This window comes from Aotus nancymaae, unplaced genomic scaffold (assembly GCF_030222135.1).
Source record: "Aotus nancymaae isolate 86718 unplaced genomic scaffold, 86718_ANA_hifiasm-v0.15.2.pri h1tg000021l, whole genome shotgun sequence".
Taxonomy (NCBI): Eukaryota; Metazoa; Chordata; class Mammalia; order Primates; family Aotidae; genus Aotus; species Aotus nancymaae.
The window spans coordinates 2,386,861-2,408,988 of record NW_026988433.1 but is presented as its reverse complement, the minus strand read 5'-3'; the positions used below and the strand labels follow the sequence as shown (position 1 = coordinate 2,408,988).

Below are 22,128 nucleotides of genomic sequence, written 5' to 3'. Positions count from 1 at the left end.
CCCCCGGCCCGCATCAGCCAAAGTCCCTCACTGCCTTCACCTGTTCCCCGCAAAGACGCCTGGAGTTGAGGAATCTCTAAGACACCAGCCACAGCCCCCAGGGGCCTGCACAGTGGTACACCATGGCAGTGGGCTGAGGAATGTCCCCAAGAATCACGTTCACTGGAAACCTCAGAATCTGACCTCACTTGGAAGGAGGCTCTTTGAAAATGCAATTCTTAAGGTAAGAATTCAGATGGCGTCCTACTGGGTCGGGGGACTCAATCCAGTGAGAATGTCCTTCTAGGAGATGGAGGAGGACACACAGCCACAGGAGAAGGCAGGCCATGTGGAGACAGAGGCGGAGGCAGGGGACGTGGCCAGAGCCACGGAGCACCAGGAGCCACTGGAAACTGGGAGAGGCAGGGAAGATCCACCGCGAGCCTACGGAGGGAGCGCCGCCCTGCGGCACCTGGATTCCGACTCCGCCTGCAGCGCTGCGAGGGAAGAGACGTCTGTGCTTTTAAACCCCGCGCCCGTCCATCCTGAGTTATTAAGGCAGCTGCAGGAAATGGATCCAACCACCCAAAAGATTCCAAATGCACTATCACACAACAAGCAGGTCGTGAGCAGCTCCCGTGCACACCTCGTCGGCACCCTGTGTACATCTCGCGATGCGCACGCTTTGTGAGCGCCCACTGTGTACAAGCATCTCCTGTACTGAGCACGATGGTGTGGCACACAGAACATGGCCCCCGCCTTTTAGCAAGCGGTTTTCTAGAACAGACAGAAGAGCACACAGGTCGGGAGGACACCAGGTAAACACTGGGAAGTACTAAGACGCAAATAGGAGGTTCCCATGGGATTTTGAAGGATAGCAGGGTGTCGTCGTAGTCGGAGGCCACTGGGTTCGGCTGTAGGGAGGGAGCCAGTCTGAGCCATGCCCCCGGGGTCAGAAGGGAAGCAGCGGAGCCCCCGGCAGGTGGGAGCTGAGCTGGGCCCTCACGCTGTAAGCCCCTGAACACAGCGGGTGGGCGCTTTTGCCGGGCTGTCTGGGGAGGCCTTGCAGTATTTTATAAATACAGAACGAGCAGGTGTTGTGTCTGGAAGACGTAAAAGCTACAGGTCACCTTCTGTCTTACACTCAGCTTGCGTCACATGGAACCGCTCGTATCAGAGTTTACAACCCCTGAAGATGCAAGGGTTCCAAAGAACAAAGAACGCCAGCAGCCCGGAAGCCATCATGTCAGGGGCCGGGCACGGGGCACCTTCACCGTCAGGCCCGCGTCCGAACGTGGGGCGTCCAGTGCCTTGCTGGGCACATCGCCAGGGGAAGGTTTCTGAGCAAGGAAGGCGTGAGACTGTGAGAGCAGCTATGACACCCGATGCTGACGTGAGCCCCCGAAAGCCACAGGACACAAACCACTCCTCTGCTTGACAGTCTGGGAAGCCGCAAAATTCAGTGATTTTTGTTTGTTTGTTTTGAGACAGAGTCTCACTCTTGTTGCCCAGGCTGGAGTGCAGTGGTGCGATCTCGGCTCACTGCAACCTCCCCTCCCGGGTTCAAGAGATTCTCCTGCCTCAGCCTCCCAAGTAGCTCGGATTACAGGCATGCGCCACCACACCCAGCTAATTTTTGTGTTTTTAGTAGAGACCGGGTTTCTCCATGTTGCTCAGGCTGGTCTTGAACTCCCAACCTCAAGTGATCCGCCCGCCTCAGCCTCCCAAAGTGCTGGGATTACAGGCATGAGCCACTGCACCTGGCAATTCATTGTTTTTCTTCAAGATCTTTGAGCTAAATAATAGCACATCTTTTAATAACGCATCCTTGAGCTCAGTGGGCAAAACAGGTTACACCCGACAGCCTGCCTTAAAACCCAGGAGCCGGGACCAGGGTTGCCACGGCCCATCCCTCCCATGGCACATCCTTCACCCCCCCCGGAGGCACGTGACTCACAACATGCGTATTCTGGAAGGAGCAGAGGCTCCAGGGAAGGGACTGCAGGCCCAAGGCCTCCCAAACATAACACGGCCCAAAAGAGGGCCTGTGCCAATGCCACTTCCCAGGTCCAGCCAACCTCAGTCAGTGCTCCAGTCCGAGGATGGTTCCAGCCCACGAGACACATGCTCTTCCCAGCTAAACGGCAAGGGCCCAGCTGTTTGCATTACAGCAGGAGGGGAAAGTCTCAGCTTCTCTCTAGCTGAACCCTTAGCAACGATTTTGGGTAAATTCCCAAATTGCCACCACCACCACCGACGATGAAATAACCACATGTAGGATGAAGGATTTGGAGAAGAAAATGGGGACGGTGTTTGTGGAGCAGGAGAGCTGTGTGCAAGCCCCTTCCTGTCTCGTGAGGATTGATTTCATCCCGTAAGAACCACGGCCCGGCGGGGAGGACAGAGGCCCTGGAATCAGATGATCCCGATCAGAATCTTCCCCCCACAAGTCCAGCTACAAATCGTGCACCTTCTGACAGGCTGCCTAATTTCTTGGGGCCTCTATTTCCTCATCCATAAAACTGGAGTTAACCATAGGGCTGTGTGGAAACTCCATGAACTAAGCCATCGGGGCGCTCAGGCAGGGCCTGCCTCTGCAGGGCTTGAGAGCACCTGCTTTTTCCTCCTGGGCTGAGACAATGAGACTGTGATTTCCAGCAATTTATTCATTTCAGAAAACTGCTGCTGCCCTTCAGAGGAGGGCAGTTAGAGACCTTCATTAGAATAGGATTTTCCTGTGATGCTTCCAGGTCACTGGGTCACCCCAGCGGGCCAGGGCGGGATTCTTTCCCTGGGAGCCTGAGATAATTGCAGTTGACCGAGTGGTCCAGCCTCCCGGCACGGGGGCAACCAGTTCACCAGGAAAGTCAGGCTCCTGGCTGACGGTGGACACCTGCCGCTGGCCTCGTGCACCCCCCGTTCACCTCCGGGCGGGCCTTGTGCACCCCGATTAACCTCCAGGCGGGTTCCCCCTCTGTCCCCGACATTTTCGGGTCCCTGCACTTATTATGAAGCTTGCCCAAGAATCCCTAATTCACTAATAAGAAAATCACCACCCGACACCGTGTCTGAAAATTACCTTGTGTTAGAACTGTGGTGGGAAGAGTACTGTGTTTTCAAAGGATCACTGTTGTTTAAAAGCATGGCACGGGCGTTCCCCCCGGCCACCCGCCTGCGGCCCCCAGTCCCTCACCCACTGCGACCACCCGGTGCTCAGCTCAGGGCTGAGCCGCGGTCTGAGGCCCAGGCCCTGGCGTGGGCTCCGTCAGAGCCCATAATCGGATTGCAGGCACGTTAGCCCTCACGTGACTGGGGCCGCCGCCTAACCCTGATTAGCACTCCCCAGCACCCACGGAGCAGCCGCCCGGGGTCAGGCGGCTTCTCCACGTCTTAAATAAGATTCAGCAACTGCCATGTGTAGTATAGTGGGGTGTGTTTGAAACAGCATTCCCTAGGGGAGAAGAAAGAAAAACAGCACCCACAACTGAACAGCTTAGGAAATAGAGAGGGCTCTAGAAGCGAGGAGGGAACCCTGAGCCTGAGGCTGCAGCAGCGTGGAGGCCTGGGGCCGACCAGCCCAGAGGCAGCGCCCCGCCTGCGCTCGCCCACCGCGAGGGGAACACACCACCTTCCTGCTACTTTAGGGACGTGAGCAAAGTCTCCCTGAAATACGTCCCTTCTGTACCAAGAATTCTATAAATTGGAGCCCCATCCTTCCAGATGAGGCAGCATTTTAAAACCTCAGTTTCCCCTGGAAAGCAGCTGGGGAAGCACCTCGTGGTCAGGTAGACTTCCCTCCCTACCAGAACGCTGGCAGGGAGGAGGAGGAGGTGCGGGAGAAGCAGGGAGGACGGAGGAGCTGTGGGAGAGGGACGAGGGCGGAGGCGGCAGAAGGAGGGCGCTCTACAGGTCCTGGCAACTCAACCCGTGTCCCAAGGCAGCTCTCGCCAGGCTGGGGTCCCCACCTCTTGTTTAAAAAAGAAGCCAAAGTCAATGGTTTCTAAAGAGAAGTTTGTAAATTAATTAAGTGGCATTCTGCATTTTCAAACGCACATTCCAAAGGGGTTCCCTCCGCGGACTCGTAACCCCGCACCCTCCTACCGCCCCCACAGGTCCGCTTCCCAAATTGCGGACCGCCAGCCAGCAAGCACCTGCAGGATGGCCCCAGCTCCGGGCCTCCGCCCGGGGTTCACAGAGTTCTGGTCACGGTGTCACTGCTGTCTAGCTGTGTGATCTTGGGCTAGCTGCTTCACCTCTCTGTGCATCCACGCCTTTGTCACCACGATGGCAGGGACGGTGACACCCTCCCTGGGTGCCATTACAAATGATCACAAACCGGAGGCTCCAAACAACACACATCTGTCGTCTCATAGACCTAGAGGCCAGAAGCCCAGAACCCGGGGCGGCAAGACCAGCGCCTCCGAGGCTGCGCGGGTGTGGGGGTCCCCACCTCTGCCAACGCCAGCCGCCTGCAGGGGCTCCTCTCCGTGGCTTCATTGCTCCAGTTCTGCCTTCAAAGTCACACGGACACTTGAAACTGAGTTTTTCACAAATCAATGACACTCAAGGATGCAGTGCTAGGGAGACGATGCCTGCACACCCAAAGCCCGGAGAACAATGACATGTGAACATTCCCACTCGTGAAACGCGGAGACCAAGCCACACAGGCTCACGAAGCCGCCCGAGCCTCCCAACCAGCCACCACGTAACCGAGACCAGGGCCCGGGGCCGCTCCACTGGCCTGTGCTTCCTCACAAACCTTTCACCGCTGAGAAAAGGAGGCTCGGTTTCCCCACCTGGCATGTCCATGACTGTGGGCCACAGAAGCCTCCTGGGGGAAAGGCTGGCAGGGAAGGGACGCAGCTGCCCCAGGCCCACACAGGAGCCCACGTGGTTCCCTGTAAAACGCTCTTCCTCACCAGCTCCTCACTAGTGAAAACTCACCACAGGCGTTTGCTGTGTTCCCTGCGGTTCTCACACTTCTCCCACCGCGTGCTGCCTTCCTGCTCTTTCTTCCCATCTGTGATGCTGGTGCATGCTGGGCCTGGCAGGAGTGAACTGCCGCAGGGACACGGGCGTCCAGCCCGCACAAACGTCCCAGCACAGACAGGGCAGGGCCAGGGCCCCAGGCACACGCCCACCAATGAGGCCGCCAGTGTGGCTGGGACCAGCGGAGGCAGAAGCCGTTCCCTTCCCAGCCTGCCCGTCCCCACAGGGTCCCAGAAATGCTGATGGTCACTTTGTGCAAAAGCGTCTCCCTCCTGCCACCACCGGCTCATTTCCCACACACTTGAGACAGCTCTGCTCAGGAGAAAGGAAAAATAAACACATGGCAGAAGCAGCTACGAGAAATCGGGGCTGCACACGCTTCAGGGGACCGGCTTGTGGCCTAGCGGGGATTCCGCTCCTTCCATTCACGTGCTAATGACTGGCCTGTTGGAGTTGCATAATAATGGCAGTAATCGTAACAGCCAATGTCTGTTGAACCCTCACACCGTACCAGGCCCTGTTCTAAATGCTCCGTGCGATTTAAGTCACTGAATCGTCAAAACACCCCTTCTGCAATCCCCATCGAATGAAAATAAAGGCAACCGCTAACGTTTATTGAGTGTTTCGAGGTCCTAAGCACTCTTCCCGTGAGACTGTGTCAACCACAATCCTTCGAGGAGGAGACGGATGCTATTGTTACCTGCATATTATGGATAAGAAAATGAAAGCCCAGAGAGGTTCAGAAGAGAGACTGTGGTCACACAGCCGAAGCAGCTGAGCGGCGACCAGGGCCTGCCAGCCCGGCTCCAGACTCTGCCCTGTGACTGTGGCTAATTCCACCCCTGAAGGTTGTTTCCGAGGGACACGTTCACGGAGCAGCTCCCCGCGCAGATGCGGTGGGGCACGGCGGGTCCGCAGTCCCCTGTGGCGGCGTGGCGTCACGGTCAGGGACGGGCGCTGTGGCCAAAGTGCCTGGGTAGTCTTGGCCACTCCACTCAGGAGCCATCAGGATCTGGGAAGTGACTCCACCTTTCTGGGTTTCGGTGCCCTTTGACAATTAAATGAGCTAGCTGGCAGGAAGAGTGCAGAATGGGACTGGGGCACAGTGAGGATTCAGTGAGGCTGGCTGTTGTCATGGTTCACGCCATGGCACTCCAAACAGACCCATCACTAAAATTACCATGGAGTGATTCCGCAGCCGCCAGGGGGTCCCAGATGCAGCAGGGTCATTCTGCAGATAAATGGACAACGAGCATTTCCCACCGGCTCTGCCAGGCCCAGCTTGCGCCTCTGCTGTAGGCCAACCTGCCCAGCCCTGCCCCACGGAAAGACAAAAATCCTGAATTAACTGTGTGCAATCCCGAAATGGCCAAGAAAACACCAAGTCGCTCAATATACCCTCAAGTAACAAGACTCTCTTCTTTCTCGAGCAGGGCCCAGGCTTGGGAGCTGAAGCAGGCTGGGCTCCAGACAACAGCGGCCCAGGGACGTCCAGGCCTGAGGGCGGGAACGGCGGCGGGGTCACAGAACCACCCAGGAAGGCACAGACACATTCACGCTTCCAACTGCTGGCCACGCCCTGCCGCAGATGCTGGAGTAGGTACCCGGAGGATTCATGCCCTCACAGAATGGAATGCTGCCCACCTGAAGGGAGAAACAGAACCGGTGATAGGACAGGAGGGTGGGCGGCTGGTGTCATGGCAGGCAGTCAGGGAAGGCTTCTCGGAGGTGGTGACCCTTGAGCAGAGCCCTGAACGACGTGAGGAATGAGTAGCTGGGAGAAGAACCTTCCAGACAAAGTCATGAAGGAGGAAGAGCAGGCATGCCCGTGGCCATGGGGAGGCCCACGTGTTTGCTATAAGTGAGAATAAATGCCATCGGAAGCTTCCAAGGGGTGTGCGTGGTCCGAGCCACTTCCAACAGGAGCCCTCTGGCTGCTGCGAGAGTGACCTGCAGGCAGAGGTGGACACAGGAGGCCTGGGGGCACTGAGGCAGCGGCCCAGGGTTGACACCAGGGTCTCTGGCCAAGGCGCCCGAGGCAGCCAGAGCAAGAGAAGCTCAGATTCAGGATGTGAAGGGCAAGCGGTGGGTATCCGTGGATGAAATGTAGGGAACAGCTGGATACGGGCTGGGAAGAGGACATGTTCAGCAAAGAAAATGCTTAGCGAAGAGAGGGAGAGAGAGAGAGAGACTACATGCGTTACACGTGATCGTACATTTGCAGTAATCCCAGGCCTTCTAGAAAGTACTGATGCCTGTGGGTAACCATGTGGTCCATCCGCACGGCAGAATATTACTCAGCCACAGAAAGGGCTGACACTCCGACACGGGCCACAACACGGTGAACCTTGGGGGCGCCGTGCTGGAGGAAAGACGCCAGCACAGAGGACCGTGTGTGCTGCGACTCTGTTCACCTGAGATGTCCGCAGCAGGACATCACAGCGACAGCAGGTTTGCAGCCGCCAGGACTGGGAGGAGTGGGGAGAGGAGGCTGGCCGCCTAATGGGCATGCAGTTTCTTTCTGAGGTGCTGAAAATGTTTTAACATTGACAACAGTGATGGCTGCACAACTCTGTGAAAACACTCACAACCCCTGACGTGTACTTTAGATGGATAAATTGGATGGTAGGTAAGTTGTATCTCAGTAAAGCTGGACATGGTGGCTCGTGCCTGTAATCCCAGCACTTGGGGAGGCTGAGGCAAGAGGATCACTTCAGTCCAGGAGTTTGAGACCAGCCTGGACAACATAGGGAGACCCCTGTCTCACAAAATATAAAAAATTAGCCAGGCATGGTGACATGTGCCTGTAGTCCCAGCGACTCAGGAGGCTGAGGTGGGAGGGTCGAGACTGCAGTGAGCCAGGATTATGCCACTGCACTCTAGCCTGGGTGACAGAGTGAGACCCTGTCTCAAAAAAACAAATAAATGAAATAGAGCTGCTTTAAAAATACCGTTATATGGCTGGGCACAGTGGCTCACACCTGTAATCCCAGCACTTTGGGAGGCCAAGGCAGGTTGATTACCTGAGGTCAGGAGTTCAAGACTAGCCTGGCCAACATGGTGAAACCCCATCTCTACTAAAAATACAAAAATTAGCTGGGCGTGGTGGTGGGAGCCTCTAATTCCAGCTCCTCAGGAGGCTGAGGCAGGAGAATCTCTTGAACCTGGGAGGCGGAGGTTGCAGTGAGCTGAGATTGCACTGCTGCACTCCAGCCTGGGTGACAGAGCGAGACTCCATCTCAGTAAAAAAAAATCGTTATACCTGCGCCCCAACTCACTGCACCTTGTCTAAGAGGCTTGCATGGCGCTGGACACAGGTGTGTTTCAGAGCCCCCTGGGATCGCATCGCCCCGGATCAGCTCCACCCCAGCTTCTCTGGGATCTCACAGGCCGTGCGGTCCTGCAGCCCCGACCCAGCGTCACGGTCAGGCAGGCCAGGTTTGGAACTGGGCCCATCCCTCCCTCGCTGTGTGATCTTGGAAGAGCCCCTCCATCTCTCAAAGACTATTGTCTCGTCTGTAAAATGGGTCTACACAAGCAACAGGGCCTGCGCAAAAGGCCTGTGTCACCGCGGAAGGCACCCAGCCAAGTGCCGGCATCAGCAGTCCAACGCATTGCTGCATTTGAGCAGGAAAAGCTGTTTACACAAGTTCCCATCTTTACTTCTCACGATCCAGAAGCCACGAGGCGGGAGGCAGTCGCAGGGCTGCGGCGCCTGGGGAGAAGCGGGAAGGAAGCCTGGGACTGTCTAGACAGAGGCCCTGGCCCTCCCAGGGCCCCACCCGCCGTTCACGGCATCCGCCCTTCTTCAGCGACACTTATCCAGCCCCTGCCGGGTCTCAGTCGCTCGCTAGGCACTGGGGACTGTCCCCAGTGAAGACACAGGCTGAAGACACAGAGCCCACAGCACAGTTGGGGCTGGGGCAGGCCTCTGGGCGTGAGGCCACCAGGATGGAAGCTGAGCCCGACAGCAGAGCTCTGGCACCCGAGGCCTGCCCGGCAGCTCCAGTCTAAGGAGTCATGATGCAGCTCGAACACTTGGACCCCGGAGCCCTGACAGACCTGGAGCTGAGAGTCTAGGCATCATTTCCCAAGATTCTGGGGCTCCCCCCTCGCGAGGAGGGAAGGAAGAGTCAGAAGCAAAGAGGCCTGTTGCCGGCATCCCAACCTCTCCGTCCGAGGAGGCCCAGGGGCAGCGTGGCGGGGCGTGCTTCTGGTCTTAGGGAGCACGTCGGTAATAAGCATGAATAACACCTTGAGGAAAGCCCGCCCTTCCCACCCAACCCAGGGCCAGTTCCAGACATGCCCATCGAGGCACACACTGGGTGTGGCACCAGGAGCATTTCATCACAGGGACCTGTTCCAAGGCACCCCAGGCCCACTCAGGAGGCCCCTGCTGCCAAAGTGGCCCAATGGGCTTTCTTTTTGGTAGCACTGGGTGGGAGGGAGGTGGGAAAAGAGGACAGGAGGGGCCGGGGCACCTTCCACCCAAAGGGACACCCTGACCAACTTCCCATGGATGGAAATGACAAAATACACCACCGGCCCCCTGGTTTCCGAATATCCCTGGAAGCTCACGGATGGACACCGAGGGTCTCCAGGAGAGAGGTTGGCCCTGCAGCCCCTGTGGTCTCCGGTGCTCCGAAACACCCAAGGAGCTCTTTCTGCTCACGCCTACGAGAACCAAAGCCACGGAGTAGCTCACGCATCTGTTCCTCCCTCTGCCCTCGGGGACTGAACCCCTCTCCCAGGTGTCTGCACGTCTGGCTCCTACTCAGCGGCCTGTCTCAGCTTCAACGCCACCTCCTCCCTGAGGCCCTCCCAGCTCACCCAGGCACGGCCTCTGACATCAGCTGTTAGAATCCTCTGCTGGGCACACCATCAAGTCGGCTGTCTCTGGTGTAGTGATTATTCATTCACTTGCCTGTTGTCTTACACACATGCACACACACACAGGCACACACGCATGCAGACACACACAGGCACACATGCGCACACACACACAGGCACACATGCACGCACACACGCACGCACACACGCATGCACACACACAGGCACACACAGGCACACACGCACGCAGACACACACACAGGCACACATGCGCGCATGCACACACACAGGCACACACACATGCACACACATACAGGCACACATGTGCGCACGCACACACAGGCACACACGCATGCACACACAGGCACACACATGCACACACATGCACACACACGCACACACACAGGCACACACGCATGCACACACACAGGCACACATGCGTGCATGCACACACACACACAGGCACACACGCGTGCACACACATACAGGCACACATGTGCACGCACACACACAGGCACACACGCATGCACACACACAGGCGCACACACACGCACGCACACACAGGCACACACGCATGCACACACAGGCACACACACATGCACACACAGACACACACGCATGCACACACACACAGGCACACATGCACGTGCGCACACACAGGCACACACGCATGCACAGACACACACAGGCACACATGCGCACACACACACACAAGCACCCCGTCTTCATGACGGCAGAGCCCTCGTCTAGCTTGTTCACCGCTCATCTAAAATGTGAGTGAGTATTCAGCAGGTGCTTAAAGTTTCGCTGAATGAATAGGTCATGCCCTGCCTTCCTGGGGCCCACACAGACAGAGTGGCAGCCGCTGCACCTCCCTGCCCGGGCTCAGTGCCGATGGAAGAACCTGTCCACGCTGCCAGGCCGAGGAGGGAGCCCCCGATCTCCCACACTGGGTCTTCCCAGCAAGTGTTTACCGAGCACCTACTAACAAGAGACCACAACACATGAGATCATCCCAGATGGGCGTCTTCAGGCCTCCCTGCCCTCCCTGCTCCTCCACAAGCCCCAGTGCCCCAATCCTCACAGGCCCCGCACGCCACATGTGGGTTCCCTTTCTCCTGTAGGTGACCATTAAGAAGAGGCTATCTGGCCAGGCGCAGCGGCTCATGCCTGTAATCCTAGCATTATGGGAGGCCAAGGCGGGCAGATTGCCTGAGGTCAGAAGTTTGAGACCAGCCTAGTCAGCATGGCGAAACCCCATCTCTATTAAAAATACAAAAATTAGCCAGGCGTGGTGGCGCACGCCTGTAATCCCAGCTACTCAGGAGGCTGAAGCAGGAGAATTGCTTGACCCTAGGAGGCACAGGCTGCAGTGAGCCAAGATCACGCCACTGCACTCCAGTTTGGGTGACAGAGCAAGACTTCATCTCAAAAAACAAAATGAAAAGAAGCCATCCAGCCTCTCACAAATTCAGAGAAGCCCTGGCTTCCTCCATTTTCTGAGGAAAAATTAAGAAATGTCTATTACCCTTTTCATGTCTTGTTGAATTCCATTTTCTAATTCACTACTATTTTTCTTAGATGTGGCGTCTGAGACCACGAGAGCTTGGCCAGTCCATGCTCTTCCTTTCAATGCCCTCACTAGATTTCTGCATCCAGATTATTCTGGGCTTTTAAAATGAGTGTGTGTCATCTTTCTCCAGTTTTGGAGACACTATTTGGACTAATTTACTTAGGACGCCATTTGGACTTGAAGTCCATATTGCAGGAAGGTTTTTCACTACAGATGCATTTGCTCCTCGAAATATAAAAATAACCAAATAAAAGTTAAAATAGTTTACATTAAGTGTTACCTTTCAGGGACCCAACTCATACATTAATACTTTTAACCCCACAAACCCTAGCTCAGTATGACTGCTTGTTCAAAGATAAATGCAGTCAAAGATAAATGCCTCGCTTAGCAACAAGGATGCGTTTGGAGAAACGCCTCATTAGACACAGTGGACCTGCACACGCGCCCAGGTGGCACAGCCTTCTCCACGCCCTGGCTCGATGGCCAAGCTCACTGCTGCTGGGCTACACACCTGTGCAGCCCGTGACTGCACTGAGTACTGTGGGCCACAGCAACACGATGGTGAGTACTTGTGCATCTAATCATAGAGGAGAGACGGTGCACGGAGGATCGAAAAGATAAAAAATGGTGCACCTGTAGAGGGCGCTCAGCACAAATGGAGCCTGCAGGACTGAAATGACTCTGAGTGAGTGTGTGAGTGTGTGAGTGAGTGAGTGAGTGAATGAGTAACTGTGTGAGTGAGTGTGTGAGTGAATGAGTGAATGAATGCGTGAATGAGTGACTGAGTGTGTGAGTCAGTAAGTAGGTGAGTGTGTAAGTGAGTGTGTGGGTAAGTGGGTGAGTGACTGTGTGAGTGTGAGTGGGTGTGTGACTGAGTGGGTGAGTGACTGTGTGTGTGAGTGACTGAGTGACTAAGTGATGAGTGAATGAGTAACTGAGTGTGAGTGTGTGAGTGAATGAGTGAATGAATGCATGAATGAGTGACTGAGTGTGTCAGTGAGCGACTGAGTGTGTGAGTGAATGAGTGACTGAGTGACTGTGAGTGAGTCAGTAAGTAGGTGAGTAAGTGAGTGTGTAGGTGAGTGGGTGAGTGACTGTGTGAGTGTGTGTGTGACTGAGTGGGTGACTGTGTGTGTGACTGAGTGAGTGTGTGAGCGTGTGACTGAGTGACTGAGTGAATGAGTAACAGTGTGAGTGTGTGAGTAAATGAGTGAATGAATGCTTAAGTGACTATGTGAGTGAGCAACTGAGTGTGTGAGTGAATGAGTGTGAGTGGGTGAGTGTCAGTAAGTAGGTGAGTGTGAGTGTGAGTGTGTGGGTGAGTGAGTGGTGTGTGACTGAGTGGGTGAATGACTGAGTGTGAGTGACTGAGTGACTGAGTGTGAGTGTGTGAGTGACTGAGTGAATGAGTGACTGAGTGGCTGAATGAGTGAGAGAATGTGAGAGTGAGTGAATGTGAGTGACTGAGTGTGTGACAGAGTGAGTGAATGAGTGTGTGAGTAACTGAGTGGGTGAGAGTGTGTGTGTGTGAGTGGGTGAGTGTGTGAGCGAGTGGGTGAGTGGATGCATGAGTGTCAGAGTATAAGAGTGACTGAGTGTGTGAGTGAGTGAGTGAATGAGTGAGTGATGAGTGGGTGAGTGTGAGTGGGTGAGTGAATGAGGGAGTAACTGGTTAGTGAGTGTGTGAGTGTGAGTGAGACTGAGTGAATGAGTGAATGGTAACTGAGAAAGTGTGTGACTGAGTGACTGAGTGTGAGTGACTGAGTGAATGAGTGTGTGTTGTGAGTGACTGAGTATGAATGGGTGAGTGTGTGAGTCAGACTGAGTGAATAAGTCAATAAGTGAATGAGAAAGTGACTGAGTGTGACTAAGTATGTGAGTGAGTGAATGTGTGAGTGATGAGTGGGTGAGGGTGTGAGTGGGTGAGTGTGTGTGTGAGTGGGTGAGTGGGTGAGTGTGAGTGTGAGTGACTGAGTCTGAGTAGGTGGGTGGGTGAGTGTGAGTGTGGGTGAGTGGGTGGGTGAGTGTGTGTGGGTGAGTGGGTGAGTGGGTGGGTGAGTGTGTGTGAGTGTGTGAGTGTGTGAGTGGGTGAGTGTGTCAGTGACGAGTGGGTATGAGTGTGTGACTGTGAATGCATGGCTGTGAGTGTGCAAGTGTGTGAGTGACTGTGTGGCTGTGTGTGAGTGGGTGAGTGCAAGTGTCAGTGAGTGACTGAGTGTGTGAGGGTGACTGGGTGAGTGTGAGTGGGTGAGTCTGAGTGACTGTGTGAGGGTGTGAGTGGGTGAGTGAGGGTGTGTGTGTGTTAGTGAGTGGGTGCGTTTGTGAGTGGGTGAGTGTGTGAGTGACTGGGTGTGTGTGTGTAACTGCGTGAGTGGGTGAGGAGTGGATGAGTGACTGAGTGGCTGAGTAGGTGAGTGTGTGGGTGACTGAGTGGGTGTTTGTGAGTGGATGAGTGAGTGTGACTGAGTGGGTTAGTGAGTGGGTTAGTGACAATGTGTGATTGAGTGTGTGTGACTAAAATTGAGAGCATGTGAGTGGGTAGGTGAGTGTGAGTGAGTGAGTGACTGAGTGTGAGTGGGTGAGTGGGTGAGAGTAAGTGGGTGTTTGAGTAGGTGAGTGGGTGAATGTGTGGGTGACTGAGTGATTGTGTGTGTCTGTGGGTGGGTGAGTGAGTGGGTGTTTGAGTGAGTGACTGTGTGAGTGGGTGTGTGTGAGTGGGTGTGTGTGAGTGGGTGTGTGTGACTGAGTGGGTGTGTGAGTGGCTGACTGTGTGACTGTGAGTGTGTTAGTGTGTGTGAGTGTGACTGTGTGTGACTGAGTGGGTGTGTGTGTCAGTGCGAGAGTGAGTGGGTGTGTGTGAGTAGCTGGGTGTATGTGTGTGAGTGGGTGAGTCAATGAGTGTGTGGGCGAGTGGGTGAGTAGGTGGGTGAATGAGTGACTGAGGAAGGGGGGAGTGACTGTAAGTAGGTGAATGTGAATGGGTGTGGGTGTGTGAGTGGGTGTGAGTGAGTGGGTATGTGAGTGGGTGTATGGGTGAGTGTGTGAGTGGTTGAGTGGGTATGTGAGTGGCTGTGTGTGAGTCAGTGGGTGAGTGTGTGTGGGTGAGTGAGTGAATGAGTGGGTGCATGGGTGACTGAGTGGTTGAGTGACTGTGGATGAGTGGTTGAGTGACTGAGTGGGTGTGAGTGTGTGAGTAGGTGAGTGACTGAGTGTGGGAATGAGTGGGTGAGTGTGAGTGAGTGAGTGACTGAGTGGGTTAGTGTGTGGGAGTGAGTGGGTGAGTGTGTGTGTGACTGTGTGTGACTATGTGAGTGACTGGGTGTGTGAGTGAGTGAATGTGAGTGACTGAGTGGGTGAGTGGGTGAATGAGTAGGTGTGACTGGGTGAGTGTGAGTGTGTGGGTGAGTGGGTGAGTGGGTGTGAGTGACTGGGTGAGTGAGTGGGTGAGCATGTGAGTGAGTGGGTGAGTGAGTGACTGAGTGGATGAGTGAGTGACTGAGTGAGTGGGTGAGTGACTTGAGTGGGTGAGTGGGTGAGTGGGTGAGTCAGTGAGTGGGTGAGTGTGTGGGTGAGTGAGTGTGTGGGTGAGTGGGAGTGTGTGAGTGAATCGGTGAGTGTGTGAATGAGTGTGGATGAGTTGGTGAGTGTGTGGGTGAGTGGGTGAGTGACTGGGTGAGTGGGTGACTGGGTGACTGGGTGAGTGGGTGAGTGGGTATGTGAGTGACTGAGTGGGTTAGTGAGTGAATGAGTGACTGGGTGTGTGAGTGGCGAGTGGGTAAGTGGGTGAGTGGGTGTGTGTGTGGGTGAGTGTGAGTGTGTGGGTGAGTGGGTGAGTGGGTGTGTGACTGAGTGACTGGGTGAGTGGGTGAGTATGTGAGTGAGTGACTGAGTAGGTGAGTGAATGAGTGAATGGATGAGTGAGTGAATGGATGAGTGACTGAGTGGGTGAGTGAGTGGGTGAGTGTGTGGGTAAGTGGGTGAGTGGGCGAGTGGGTGAGTGGGTGAGTGGGTGAGTGGGTGAGTGGGTGAGTGACTGAGTGGGTGAGTGGGTGAGTGGGCGAGTGGGTGACAGTGAATGAGTACATGACTGAGTGGGTGAATGAATGGGTGAGTGTGTGAGTGAGTGAGTGGCTGAGTGAGTGACTGGGTGAGTGAATGGGTGAGTGTGTGAGTGAGTGACTGAGTGACTGAGTGAGTGACTGGGTGACTGAGTGGGTGAGTGGGTGAGTGGGTGACAGTGAATGAGTGAGTACATGACTGAGTGGGTGAATGAATGGGTGAGTGTGTGAGTGAGTGAGTGGCTGAGTGTGTGAGTGAGTGAGTGACTGAATGAGTGGGTGTGTGAGAGTGAGTGGATGAGTGACTGGGTGAGTGTGTGAGTGACTGAGGTGTGTATGAGTGTGTGCGACTGAGTGGGTGTGTAGGTGAGTGGGTGAGTGTGTGAGTGTGTGGGTGAATGAGTGGGTGTGTGTGGGTGACTGGGTGAGTGGGTGAGTGGTTAAGTGACTGAGTGGGTGAGTGTGTGAGTGGGTGAGTGACTGAGTGCGTGACTGAGTGACTGAGTAGGTGAGTGGGTGAGTGAATGGGTGAGTGTGTGGGTGAATGAGTGGGTGACAGTGAGTGAATGGGTGAGTGTGTGAGTGAATGAGTGAGTGAGTGTGTGAGTGGGTGAGTGGGTGACAGTGAATGAGTGAGTACATGACTGAGTGGGTGAATGAATGGGTGTGTGAGTGAATGAGTGGCTGAGTGAGTGACTGGGTGACTGAGTGGGTGAGTGGGTGAGTGGGTGACAGTGAGTGAATGGGTGAGTGTGTGAGTGAATGAGTGAGTGAGTGTGTGAGTGGGTGAGTGACTGAGTGAGTGGGTGAGTGGGTGAGTGGGTGACAGTGAATGAGTGAGTACATGACTGAGTGGGTGAATGAATGGGTGAGTGTGTGAGTGAGTGGCTGAGTGAGTGACTGGGTGAGTGAATGGGTGAGTGTGTGAGTGAGTGAGTGACTGAGTGAGTGACTGAGTGAGTGACTGGGTGACTGAGTGGGTGAGTGGGTGAGTGGGTGACAGTGAATGAGTGAGTACATGACTGAGTGGGTGAATGAATGGGTGAGTGTGTGAGTGAGTGAGTGGCTGAGTGAGTGAATGGGTGAGTGTGTGAGTGAGTGACTGAATGAGTGGGTGTGTGAGAGTGAGTGGATGAGTGGGTGAGTGTGTGAGTGACTGAGGTGAGCGTGTATGAGTGTGTGTGACTGAGTGGGTGTGTGTGGGTGTGTGTGGGTGAGTGTGTGGGTGAATGAATGGCTGTGAGTAGGTGAGTGTGTGAGTGAGTGACTGGGTGAGTGTCAGTGGGTATGTGAGTGACTGAGTGGGGGAGTGAGTGTGAATGGGTGTGACTCAGTGGGTGAGTGAGAGTGAATGTGTGTGAGTGGGTGAGTGACTGAGTGTGAGTGTGTGACTGAGTGTGTGACTGAGTGTGTGACTGAGTGGGTGAGTGACTGAGTGTGTGAGTGAGTGACTGAGTGTGAGTGACTGAGTGTGTGACTGGTGAGTGTGTGTGTGACTGAGTGGTGAGTGTGTGAGTGGGTGAGTGACTCAGTGGGTGACTGTGTGTGAGTGGTAAGTGGGTGTGACTGTGAGTGAGTGTGTGACTGAGTGGGTGAGTGACTGTGTGAGTGGTGAGTGGGTGTGACTGTGAGTGTGAGTGAGTGACTGTGAGTGTGTGTTGTGAGTGAGTGTGTGGCTGTGTGTGACTGTGGTGAGTGAGTGTGTGAATGAGTGGGTTAGGAGTGCATGTGAAGACCTGGGCAAGTCCTGCGCACACCTGCAGACTCTATAAAGGCTGCACACTTAGACTATTCAAAATTTGTACAAAAATACTATTCTTTCTTCCATAACTACCCTCAGGTTAATTCGTTGCCTTATACATTTCTTTTTTACCTTTTAGACTCTTTTGTAATAATACTTAGCTTAAAACACACCTTAAAACACAAAAATATTTTCTTTATATCCTCATCTATTCACTTTTCCTTATTTGATTTTTTTGCTTTTGAGACTTTGCTGTTAAATACCAAGACACACACAGCAGGCTAGGCCTCCCCAGGGTCAGGGTCACCACATCAGCGTCCTCCCCCTGCACATCCTGTCCCGCTGGGCAGTCTCCAGGGAGTAAGGCGGGCAGCTGTTGCCCCCCTGACGGCCATGCCTGCTTCGGATCCCTCCCAGAGGACCTGCCTGAGGCTGTCTCACAGCTAACGCTTGTTGAATACATAGAAAGAATACACTCTAGAATCCTGATAAAAGTTACAGTAAATACAAAAGCCAGTAACACTTATTATCGTCACGTATCACGCATGACGGAATGCGCCAGAGGGTCCACACGCCAGGCAGCACAGTGGCCCGTCCACACCATCGTCGCCACACGCGCGGCAGTAACACATCAAGCTTAGCTGCTGCCACGGCCACACTGGGGCGGGGATTGCTCGGCCTGTTATAATTGCACATGGCCACCCACGGTATGCGCGGTCTTCATTGACCAAAATGCCATCATGCAGGCGACACCCGGGAGATTTCCTTCAAGGAAAGACAGATCCACACAGGAGCGTGGCCCAGTCGTGGACACAAGGAGGGGAGAGTCACAGAGAGCCTGAGAGAGGGAGAGGAGAAAGGAAGGAGGGAGGGATGAGGGGAAGGAAGGAGAGAGAGACTGAGAGAGGGAGAGGAGAAAGGAAGGAGGGAGGGACAAGGGGAAGGAAGGAGAGAGAGACTGAGAGAGGGAGAGGAGGAAGGAGGGAAGGAGGGATGAGGGGAAGGAAGGAGAGAGAGACTGAGAGAGAGAGAGAGAGGAGAAAGGAAGGAGGGAGGGACGAGGGGAAGGAAGGAGAGAGAGACTGAGAGAGGGAGAGGAGGAAGGAGGGAAGGAGGGATGAGGGGAAGGAAGGAGAGAGAGACTGAGAGAGAGAGAGAGAGGAGAAAGGAAGGAGGGAGGGACGAGGGGAAGGAAGGAGAGAGAGACTGAGAGAGGGAGAGGAGGAAGGAGGGAAGGAGGGATGAGGGAAGGAAGGAGAGAGAGACTGAGAGAGGGAGAGGAGGAAGGAGGGAAGGAGGGATGAGGGGAAGGAAGGAGAGAGAGACTGAGAGAGAGAGAGAGGAGAAAGGAAGGAGGGAGGGACGAGGGGAAGGAAGGAGAGAGAGACTGAGAGAGAGAGAGAGAGAGGAGAAAGGAAGGAGGGAGGGACGAGGGGAAGGAAGGAGAGAGAGACTGAGAGAGGGAGAGGAGAAAGGAGGGAGGGAGGAGAGAGAGACTGAGAGAAAGGGAAAGAAAAACAAAGTGGGAGATAAAAGGAGAGAAAGAGGGAAGAAGGTGACAGACTGAAAGGAAAGAAAAAGTGACAGAGAAAAAGGAAGGGAGGGAGGAAAGGAGGGAGGGAGGGATAGGAAAGGGGGAGTGGGAGAGGGAGGGAGGCTGAGGAGTATGGCTCAGTGAATGCTTTGCACCCAAGGGTGTTGACACCAGCATCACCACCCAGAGAGGCAGGTGTCCGCAGCTAGAAGCCCAGACAAGCCTCCCTCCAGACCATAAAGGATCAGACAGCTTTGCAGATGGGTGAAAGCCAAAAGAGAAACAGAGGAAATAAGCCGTGCACTCTCACTATCTACAGGGACCGGGTGAGTGAAGAACCGAACCGAGTCGTCTGGAATCAGCGGCTCTGGTTGACCAATAACAGACCGGCACAGCTGATCCAGCTCTCCCCTGCGCTCCCAGCACCACAGGGATTCCAAACCGTCCGGCAGACGTGGAGTCTCCGCCCTCCTGAAACATGCTGATTTCCTGCCCTAGGGACACTCCCAGACACGAAGCGGGTTCATGGGCGAGGCCCTCTGGTCCCTGAGGTCTGGGCACTTGCGGGTCTAGACTGACGTATGAGGCGGGCTCTCATATTCACATATGACCTCAGCCGAAGGCAACAGAGAGCCAAGGCCATGCCCCAGAGATGCGTAAAGCGCCTCCTGGTCACACTGTAATCGGCGGTTCTCAAAGTGGGGTCCCTGGATGCCTCCGCCTCCCCTGGGACCACGTGGGAATGCAGATTCTGGCCCCTCCCCAGACCTGCTGGATCAGAGGCTCTGAGATGCAGCCCGTTAACCTACCCGCCGGGATGCCAGCACTCAGCAACGTGTGAGAAGCGCTGCTCCAATTAAAACTTCAACCGGACTCCAAATTCAAATGTGGCAGGAGGTGGATTTGCAATGGAAAGGAAGGAGGCTCAGGAAAGAGCCAGCTCCAGCCTCTCCTCCCGCCCCAGCACATGCTGGCCTCTTCCAGGCGCCAACAGCGATGGGCCGGGCGAGAGCTGAAACTGAAGACACAGCACAGGGTCCCCGCTTGTCTGCGCATCTGAATGGCTAGAGCTCCCAGCCGGCCAAACGCCGGCCTCGCCTGGGAAGCTCCTGCACCACCCACACCCACCCCGACTCTGCAGGCTTGGGTTTCTCTGCGGGGCTTGCAGCGTGGGAGAGGCCGGCTGCCAGGCCCGGGGAGGGCTGCGTGGCCACCTGCCTCCTGCGTGGGGGTGGCCCCCACAGTGCCAGCATCTTCCTGTCTCCCGGGCACGTGGGCAGTGCCACCCTCTCCCTGACCCAGTTTGCCATCCTCTCAGAAGGGGCTCAGGGGAATATCTGCCACTAGCGCCTTCCCCGAAGTAACCTGGAGGGCTCCACTCAGCCCCAGGCGCTGCCATATGGCCACAGCACAGCCCTTGACCCCAGGCACGCCCCCGCCCCCCACTGCAGAAGGGGCGCCTGCCTGCTTGCCCTCACACCACGCCCCCAGGAAGCTCTGGAGCCGGTCAGACCCTGCCCGTCCCGCTGGGAGCTTGATTGTGCCTCACACAACAAGCCAAAACCCCACAGCCCAGCGGGGGCTGAGTCCCAAGTGAGTTCCCGGAGAGCCCATCAGGGCTGGGAGGGAGCTGGGGAGGGGCTGTGTGCGTGGGGGAGGTGGCGATGTTTCAGAGCCTTAACCAATGTTCCCCTAAACGGGGTGAGCGGGGGTGAGCGAGAGTGCGTGCCACACTCCCCTCCCTGCCCACTCCTGCTCTGAGCCCCACACAGCTGCCCCTGCCAGCAGCCCGGCCTGCCACAAGGCCCAGGAGCCAGGACACCTCCTCTCCCCACCCCCACTTCCATTTTCAGAGAGAGCCATGCTCTGTCCTCTCAGGGCCTGCTCCATCTGGACACTTCCCCTTCCCGGGATGAAGTGGGCTTTTCGCCCTCGTGAGCAGAGTCTCCTTCAGGGCTCCTCAGAGAGAAATGCGGAGCTGGACAGGGCCTCCTTCCCACCCTCCTCGCTCACCCTAAGCACCTTCAGGGGCCCAGAGGCCACTCAGGCTCAGAGCCAGCACCCACTTCCCCTGGGACCAGGGACCAGGTCAGGAGGTGAAGCACTCCTTCCTCCCTCCAGCCAGTGTCACCCCGACCTCAGCTCCCTGGGGACAGGAGGGAGGCTGCTTCCACCAAGGCCTCTGCTGACAGACACCCTGGCCCCCGCCTGGACCTACCCAGACCTAAGTTCCTGGGCGGGTGGTCCTGTGCACCCTGCCTTTCCCGGTGAAATAGGGTTTCCCCCGGGGGAGTCTGCCGGGGCAAGCAGCCCTGCCCACACAGCCACACGCACACACATATCTGCCGGGGAACATCTGTTTTGACAAACACATTATTCAAATCGGTCCGTGGGACGTGAATTGACAAATTCCTGGGTGCAGCCTGCTGGCTTTGTGCATTTGCACCTGAGCCGAGCTGGGGGCTCTGCTGTGTTTGTCCCTTGTCCCCTTCCCCACTCCGCCCTGCCCCCAGGAAGCCAGGTCCAGGCCCTGAGCTGCCTGAGAAGCCGGGGAGCACTCCCCTGGCCAGCGAGCGAGCCAGGCTGTACCCATCGGGTGCCAAACTTTGCCTGCAGGGGCTTTTCCGAGCAACCTGGGGTGGGGGCATGATGGAGCCACAGCGCCCCTGCAGCTGGCACCCGGGTGGCACCCGGCAAGAAGCCGCCAGCCCTTCCCTTCCGAGATGATCCTGAATTCCAAGCAGCACGGAGACACCGCCAGCAGGGCCCGCCGCCGCTCCCTGCACCCAGCGCCCCGGACCCCGGCTGAAGGGCATCCTCCATCCGCTGCAAAATAAACTTTGTCTGGGCAAAGAGTTTCTGGCTGAGCCCCTGTGAGCAACGCCGCTGCAGCTCGGTTGCCGAAAGGCGAGGGGAGACAGGAAGCTATTTTTAGGAGAAAAAATAAATCTCAGCCTACCTTAGAAGCTAGCTGTGCCAAGGCTCCGGAGGCTCACCGCGAGACAGCTGCAGTGTACTGTGTCAGATTACAAACCGGGGGCGAGGGGGAGGCAGGCAGGGAGAGGCGGGCAGAGGCGGCGCCCAGTCACCATCGCAGGGCATTGGCGTGTCGGCACCGCTTGCATTCAGCTAGACATGATTCATTAGTTTTCTGCAGGCAGGCAAGCAGGTCGGGTGGGGGGAGAGAGAGAGAGAGGGAGAGAGAGAGGGAGAGAGAGAGATCAGCCGCCATGCAGCAGTCACCAGAGCCTATGAAACGTCAGTGTTTGAACGCACGCACACACACACATGCACACACACGTGCACACACACACGCGCGCGCGCACACACACACACTAAGATGGCTATACCCCTCACTGCCAGTTTCTCTTTCACAGAGCCATGGTTAAAGGCTCAGACAGAGATGGAGGCAAACAGCTCTCAG

General features: G+C 55.8%; 1 protein-coding gene across 3 annotated transcripts in view; it reads right to left on the bottom strand.

Annotated features, from left to right (window-relative positions):
• The window catches only part of RIMBP2 (RIMS binding protein 2), a 340,749-nt gene extending 318,846 nt beyond the window's left edge, over positions 1–21,903 (bottom strand). For all 3 annotated transcript variants that reach the window (XM_064379555.1, XM_064379553.1, XM_064379556.1), the window contains exon 1: positions 21,664–21,903. The gene's annotated coding sequence lies outside the window, so the exon portion shown is untranslated. The remainder of the gene's footprint in view (positions 1–21,663) is intronic.
• Between the last annotated feature and the right edge of the window lie 225 nt (positions 21,904–22,128).